Source organism: Silene latifolia, chromosome X, assembly GCF_048544455.1.
Source record: "Silene latifolia isolate original U9 population chromosome X, ASM4854445v1, whole genome shotgun sequence".
Classification (NCBI taxonomy): Eukaryota; Viridiplantae; Streptophyta; class Magnoliopsida; order Caryophyllales; family Caryophyllaceae; genus Silene; species Silene latifolia.
The window spans coordinates 71,705,644-71,714,367 of NC_133537.1; the positions used below are offsets into that span (position 1 = coordinate 71,705,644).

At 41.4% G+C, this 8,724-nt stretch overlaps 1 non-coding gene across 1 annotated transcript; it reads right to left on the reverse strand.

Moving 5' to 3' along the window:
• Positions 1 to 1,460: 1,460 nt before the first annotated feature.
• LOC141625532 (small nucleolar RNA R71) lies at positions 1,461 to 1,567 on the reverse strand. The gene has a single exon (XR_012535306.1). It is a non-coding gene; the product is annotated as a small nucleolar RNA R71 (small nucleolar RNA).
• Positions 1,568 to 8,724: the final 7,157 nt, after the last annotated feature.

An 8,724-nucleotide genomic window follows, 5' to 3' on the forward strand; every position in this document is an offset into this window, starting at 1 on the left:
CTTATTAGCATGTTAAACTTGATCATGAGTGAGTAGTCTCTTAAGCTAGGGTTAATGAGGAATTAGGGGAATCAATCAGGGGATTAAATCTATGCTAAAATTAATATGCTTTCATAATTGAATACTTGCTTGTGGTGATTTCAACTTATGCACATATTATGTTTGATGAAATGCTAGACTATGAAACCTTACATTTTATACCCATCTCTTATCTTTTCAATGAGGCTTGTAAGATACAAACCAACTCAAGCCTTGTTAGACCATGCATAGAGTTGAATAGGAAGAGACTAAATCGACTTGTAGGTGTTGTAAAGTCTTGATCGACTCGGCTCCGGGACCTAAATCTTCCTAGGAATTGTAAGATATACACTAACTCGATTCCATCACAACAATAAGTTGCTTGCATATATTTGAGAACATGTTTGTATGATCTATTTCCATGATTCCCTTATGAACCCATGACACCCTTGCCCTTAATCAATTGTTTAAAAAACCCCTTTAATTACTTTACTTCGTTTTCTTAATTTACATTCATCTTGTTGAATAGTTTAGATTACATCTCATCTCAACCCAAATTTGTGAAACTCTAAGACATAAACTACTTGCAATTGAAATCCTAAATCAATACCCGTCCCTTGGGATCTGACCTTTACTTACCACTCCACTAAAGAGTAGTTTGTAGAGTTAGAAATATTGTTTTGGTTGATAGCATTAACGACGAGCAATAACTTAACACCAAAAATGGCGCCGTTGCCGGGGACGGTGTTCAATTGATTTGATTTTCGTTATTTGTTTTTAGTTGTGTCTTTCTTTACCTTGGGGAACTCATCTCCTCAAGGTTCTTCTAATTGTTTTCTAGTTGTTTGATATTTTGCATGACTAGGAGATCCCAAGGTAATCCATTACCTATTGATCTTGAGATTGAAAGGATCTTAACCAACAATAGAAGAGTTGCTAGAGGTAGTTCAAGAGTTTTGGGTATTGGAGAGGTTGTAGACATTCAACCAAATAACATTGAGTTTGTCAACCCTTTTGCAAGAGAAGGAGAGGATAACCCAATTCCAAACCAACTACAAAATCAACCAATAATGCCTAAATTCTCATCTCATTCCGTACCAACCGAGGAGAACCTACCAAACGGTACTCCTACACCACCGCATTTAACCAATAATTTCATTGCGAAATCCGCATTCATACAATTAGTTGAGAGAAGTCACTTTGGAGGGATGCCTAGTGAGGATCCTCATTTACATATGGAGACTTTTTGTGACTATTGTGATGCAATTTCTCAAACCGGAGTTACTCAAGACCAAATTCGGTGGGTGTTGTTTCCTTTTTCCTTGATCGGAACTGCAAAGCAATGGTTGAAGAGCCTAGACAAGGCTACCCTTGGTATTGATTCATGGAAGAAGTTAGCACTTGCCTTTTACAAGAAATTATATCCTCCGGAGAAGACTAACATGTTGAGAGCCCAAATCACCGGGTTCAAGCAAAGGGATGAAGAATCATTATATGAAACATGAGAGAGATTTAAGGACACTTGTCGCTCTTGTCCACACCATGGACTTAGTGAGTGGTTCATTGTTGAACAATTTTGAAATGGCTTATATGAAGACTCACGCAATGTGCTTAATATGGGATCCAATGGGAGGTTTACCGAAGTTGATGAAAACTAAACATGGGGCAAAATCGAAGAGATGACGGTTCATAATTCCCAATATAGTAGGCCTCGAAAGGCCACTAGAGGAGGAAAGCATGAGGTAGATTCCGTCTCTCAATTGGGTGCTCAACTAAGTGCTCATATCGATACCATCAACTTGAAGTTTGAGAAGGCCATGGCTAAGCTTGAAGAGGCTTCGAAATCACCCAAACGACATGTCAATGTTATGATAGCATCATCCTCAATCCCAAATGGAATATGTGAAAGCTGTGGAACCTTGGGACATGATCAAAACGAGTGTAGGGGAACAAATGAACAAGTAAATGTTTTCCAAGCATATAAGAATGGCACCCCTTTTTCCAACTACTATAATGAGAATACCAAATTTCATCCAAATCTTTCATACAAAAGCCAAAATGTTTAAAATCCTCAACCAACATACACCCCACCTCCAATGAGAAATAAATCTCAAAGACCCTTTTTTAACTAAAGCCAAGGATATCAAAATCAACCTTCCTATAACCAATCCAATGACCAATGCTTTGATGTTAAAAAAGCGGCCCTCCAAATGCAAAAGAACCAACAAGAATTCTTCACCCAAATGCAAAAAGATAGCCAAGCCAAAGAAACCACCATCAACAACATACTTGCCCACACCAAAATGTTAGAGACTCAAATAACTCAACTAGCATCTTCTAACTCCCACAGACAAAAGGGGCAATTACCTCCTCAAGGTAACCCCCCCCCCAAGGCATAAAATGGTTAGTGCCATCCATTTGAGGAGCGGTACAAGATATGAGGGGCCGAAGAGGCCAATTGATGAAGATATTGTGGATGCTAGTAGAAAGCAAAGAGTTGTGGAGAACTCTAAGGAAGTAGAGTCTACCACCAATGAACTTTCAAAGAAGAGAAATGAAGAAAAGGCTAAGAATTCTGACAAGGAGCCTATTGTGATTAGACTTCCATTCCCAAGTCGCCAAGCTAAGCCTAAGCTTGATGAGCAACTTGGAAAGTTCATGGAAATTGTGAAGAACTTAGAAGTCTCAATCCCATTCACGGAATTGATCAATCATATTCCGGCTTATGCAAAGTACATGAATGACATTCTTACCAAGAAGAAGTCCATCCGAAAGTTGGAGACTATTGCCTTTACCAAAGTGAGTAGTTCTATCCTTCAAGGAAGTTCCCCTCCAAAGCTCAAAGATCCGGGAAGTTTTTCTATCCCATGTATCATTAGCGACACTACAATCAACAAGGCGTTGTGTGATCTTGGGGCAAGTGTAAGTGTCATGCCATACTCGGTATGTAAGAGGCTTGGAATGGGAGAGCTCAAATGCACCAACTTTACTCTTCAAATGGCGGATCGATCGACAAAAACACCTTTAGGGGTATGGGAGGATGTGCCTGTGAGAATTGGCAAATTCTTCATCCCGGTAGACTTTGTCATTGAAGACATGGAGGAGGATTCTAACATCCCTATCATCTTAGTAAGACCTTTCTTGTATACCGCCGGAGCGGTAATCGATGTGAAACATGGAGAGCTCACACTTGAAGTAGGGGATGAGACAATTACTTTCAATCTTGACAAAACCATGAGAGCTCCCCGATTACATGAGCCATGCTTCATGGTCGATCACTATAGCCGAGAAAGTGATAGGAAGAAGTTAGAATCTCTATGCAAAGATCAAGCCATGGGTAAAGAAACATCATCCATATGGAAGAAGAAAGTGGGTGACATTCAAGTAGCCCTATCTGGAGAACATGGAATTTTCAACAACAATGAGAGCTTGAATATCTCACTCATCATGACAAGTAATGAACAAGGCTTCATTGGACATGATAACAAGGAAGGAGAGTTGTTCTTGACAACTCATGACAACATTGGGGAACAAGCAAGCAAAGTTTGTGATCTATGGGACGATGAACTTGAAGGATTGGTCAATCCTTATATTGGAAATACTATGAACTTGGACCAAGGCATTGTAGATCCTCGTCATCACTTTGACTTGGATAACTACAACAATGAAGAAAATAATGTGCATAGATCTATGCAAGATCTTTATCATCAAAATGAGCAAGCCTTCGACTATTTTTACAAGGTGTTGAGCAACATCAACAACACATTGGCTTTGCTCCCTTAACATCTCACCAAAGAAATGAGAGTTTGGTGGAATCCTCCCTAAACAACCATTTGTAAATATTCTAACCCCCCTAACTAGCATTTCATTTCCTTTATTGCATTTTTGCATTGCATTTTCATGCTTTGTTATAATATTTTTGACAAGAGAGCAAGTGAGGGAGGGATTCTAATGTGTTTTAATGTATAGTGTTTGATCAAGTGTGGGGATGACACATGCCTAGGCTAGTCAAGCCTTTGTAGTGCAACCCACAACAATTAACAAGGAAAGGAAGAAGGAATAACACAGGAAAAGGATCCCCACGAGAAGACCTGGGCTCGTGGGAGCTGACTGTAATACTCAGGATATTTTAGGACTTTGTTGACCGACCCTGTTGACCAAGAAAGACCTTAGGGAGGAATGGGTGAGAGACTAAGTTTGGAACATTAACCTTATAGGATTGATTACTCGACCTAGCAGAGGCTACTCGGTCGAGTATCGCCTATACTTGACCGAGTATGGCTGCTGTTGACATATTAATATAAAATGCAAGTTCGCGAGATTCATTTCATTTTCTCATTTTCTCGACAGTTCCTCTTTCTCTAACCCTAACGTGCCCCTCTCTCCTATCACCCCTACCTCCATACACTCTAATATATATATATATATATATATATATATATATAGCCTACATCTCCACCATGGGAAAGATGGGATTTGCTTAGGAAGGTTGCGTGCGTGGTTGTCGTCCGTGTCATCGTTGATCCTCATCATTAGGTAAGTCTCTACCTTGTGTCTTCTAGTAGGTTATTGAGGATAGTTGTATAATAGGGATGGCTATCGTTGTAGGATGCATATTGGAGTATTGCTTGGCTGTGTGTGGATGCTTTTCATGGCTTGCGACGAGGTAGGGTTTTCCTACTCGGTTACTGTTAATTGATTTAAGACTGTGTTTGTCTGTAATTATTGTTATCTGCTGATCATTGGAGTATGAGTGTTGTGGTGACGGTGGTGATGCGGTTGTTTTATCACGGTTGTGGTGTTGTGACAGCTGTGTTGTTGTGGTGTGTGTGATTGTGGTGGAGTCACTTGCGGGAGTGGCTACACACCCTAGTTCGCCCTCCGTGGAACCCGTCACGGGAGGGGATGTGTACATTAAGGAACAGGGATTGTTAGTCGCTCGTTGAGGAGCTGGACTTGGTGGGGATGGGCTGCGATCCCCCACTGGCGGTGTGGATTACCTGTTGCGATTAGTAGTCTAGCAGGGCTACACACCTCGGTGTGTAGTCGATTACTGTGTGAGATCGGGAGACCGGGGTTGGTGGATGATCACCTGGTTATTTATCGTACTTGTCTTATCTTAATTGCTCAGTAACTGAGCCCGTGTTATGTTTTCAAAACTGTGGTGATCCATTCGGGGATGGTGAGCAGTTGGCTTAGCAGGTACAGTTGGTTATTGCTATTGGGCATAGAGGGAATCGAGTCACCACGCTACCGGCATAGGTGTCAGACGCATGAGTTCTTTAGTTGTCATAGTTATTACTTTTATTCAGTTTTGTACCGTGGTTGTAAAGTGTTAAAGTAATTAATTATAAATGTTCTTTTATTGTCTATTTGATCTACTACCTCGGGTGACCGAGATGGTAACACCTTCATACACGAGGATGGTCCTTGGTATGGTGTCCTGGTGTGCGGGGGTGTTACAAAGTGGTATCAGAGCCGACGATTTTGGAAACCTGAACCAATGAATCTAATGAATGTAGGGTGTCAACAAAAATGAACCTGGTGAATGTACGTTGGGAGCCCCAGCCGATGCTAGATTTTGGGTGAGTAGGCGCCCTCATTTCAAAATCATGGCCCCGTCGTGCTTAAGCCAGACACGGGAAAAAGGGTAGCTAGTAAGAGTCGTTGCTTAATGATGGTTGTTGTATGCATCTGTGGTTAGAATAATGCTTATCAATGTGCGTGGAAAAGCCTAGAATCGGTTAAAGGGTTGCCTGAAATGTGTGACCAGGGGTAAGTCAAATAATTGTTTGTCAATGGTTGCGTTATGTGATGATTGTTGTCTTGTAAACGTTTAATTTAAGGTGAGTACAATGTGACCGGTGGAATGTGTAATAATGTGATAAATGAGTTAAACTTTGCTTGTGCAGTAGTTAATTGTTACATATGCTTATGGGTGACATGTAAGTTGTTCTTATAGCAAAGTAGGGAATGTAAGTAGAAATGACGATCGAATTAGTAAGGGATGTGCAAAAATTCGTGTTGATGTGTGTTTATGTGATAGAAGTGAGCTCTAACAGTGACGAGCCGTTTGCACGGAACTCCGAACTATGATATTTATTTTGCAGGAACATTAAAATTTAGATTCCATCTCAGCTCTTAGACACTCGACCGAATAGAAATTCGTACTCGACCGAGTAGACCACACTCGGCCGAGTATGAATGTGCTCGACCGAGTGCTCAGTTTGTGGAAAATCAAAATCGCTACTGCTCTTGAAAACTCGACCGAGTATATAGAATACTCGACCGAGTAGTCGACACTCGGCCGAGTATACCCAAAGACTCGACCGAGTATCGCTTTATATCGGGACTCATCCGGGTTATATAAAAACCCTATTTTCATCCCTTCTTTTCTTATTTCCGCCTCCCATCTCTTCTTCTTCTTCTCTCTAAAACTCCATACTTCTCCTTCTTCAAGCTCTTTGGGTAAATTGTTGGTGGTCAAGTTGTTCTTACTTGCCACAAATCAATTCAAGGTAAGGTTTTAAATCAATTTCTTCTTTTGTTTTCAAAGTTATGGTATAATTTTGTCAATTTTTCGAAATTCCATCATGAGTAACTGAAATTAAGTCTCCTTCTTGTTATTCCTTGGATTTAATTGTATATAAACCTCGACTATACCGTCGCAAGAGCAATTTCAGGGTTTAAATTAGATTTTTTTGAATTTTAGGGTTTTCTAAAATCGATATACCTCATCTTTTGTTTGATTATCATTCGGTTTCAAGCTTTTGGATGTCAGTAATGATGTTTTAAGTAAAGTATTTGGTGTTTTGATGAGAAAATTTGTCTTAAAAGTTCATCTTAAAATTGTATACAATTGAAAAACAGTCTATCTTTTGCAACATTGTTAGTGTGTCAATTCCCTTGTTAAAGCTTGTCTCTTTGCAGTATGGTGAAAACCAGAGGTCTAACAAGCAAGAGGACCCGTCCAAATATTCAACTTGAAATGGGTCAGTCTAGCCATGAGCCCGTGGTTCAACCGGTGGAGGCATATCCATCGGTAGTTTTCTCTGATTTCAAGCAGCGCAAGGCCTTTGTAGCCTTGATGAAGCGTCCTTTCCGACCTACTCGGTGTGTGAACCCCGAGAGTTTAGAGACCTTGGCGATTAAGGGAGACATAATTCATATATTTCATATTTTGGGAATGGAGGGGTTATACCATTTAAGAAAGAAGTCCTACCCCCACCTGACCTTAGAATTCTTGAGCTCGTACGAGTATGATGAGAAGGGGAAGACCGTCTCCTTCTGCCTCATGAATGAGGATCACGAGCTGACTTTGGATGAGTTTGCGGGCCATCTGGGTTTGGAGGAGGAGGGGACGGGATACCTTAGTGATGTGGCCAAGAACAGTGGTGCCCCTCTCTACCTTCCTTTCTTGACTTGCCGACCTACCCCTAGTGCCAGTGCTATGCTGATTAATGATGTGCAGCATGTTTTCCTTCGTATGTTCCTGAGGATGATGACTTGTTTTTTGTATGCGAGAGATGATGTGAGCAAGCTTAATTATCATGAGGTCATGTTGCTTATGTCTTACCTTAACCTTCACCGTAGGAAGCCGTTCTATTATAGTGCTCCGGGGATAGTGTGCTCTAGTCTGGAGCGCATGGCACAGTCTGAGACACGACATATTGCTTGCGGGGCCCTAGTGACCCGCCTAGCTTAGCGTCTGACTAATTTTGAGGCCCCACCTCCATAGGGGGATGAGTATGTGGAGACCGTTCCTACCATGGACGCTCAGTATTGGCGTCAGAACAGATGGTTGAGGAAGATGTATGACGGGACTTATGCCTGGAGGGTGAGGGGATCTATGTGGATGGTACTTCCTGACCCTGCCCATCTCCCCGTTGTCGACCACTTGGCCGAGTGGGAACCATGTGCTATACCTAGACCTGAGCCCCTGTAGATACCCAGTATCTGCACCTTCCAAAAACCACCCGATGATGATCAGACTATAACGTGTTTTTGATATGAGTACGTGGATTGGCTATACATGAGACGGTTTAATGCACTACTAGGATATGAAAAATTATTTCATAAATGATTTTCTAACTTCATTTGCATTAAAATAACACTATTTAGAGTTAAAACCGTATTCGGACCCAAAACCGACTCAGAAACCCGCAACTCGAGTCAACCTGAGTCAACCCAAATCTCGAATGACAAAAATAATGCCATAAATGTCTTTATCATGTCATTTCCATTAAAATGACCCTAATTAGAGTCAAAACCGACACCGGGCCAAAATTCGACTCGAAATTCATATCCCGACTCACACGGATCAAACCCGAGTCAAGCACACAAAACACCTACCTCAAGTAACACCAAAATCATCTTATTAGATGCCCATATTGTTACACGACATCCTATTTGATTACCACAAATCAATAATGGATGGAGAACAGGCCACGCCCAAATTGAAAGGGACAATACACCCCTTTCCATCACGAGGTAGCCCGCGCCTAAAGCAGGTGTCTGCTTAGCCTCTAAGCAAACAAAACCGACCTACCACCCCACATTTCTCTATAAATACTACTCTTCACACACCATAATCTTCACGCGAGTGTTCGTGCCCTCACCTCTCTCTTAAACTTCTAGACTCGACTTCCCAAGTCATAAAATCGACACGTGTTTACGACCTACCGATCGTAAACACAAGCCTTACAC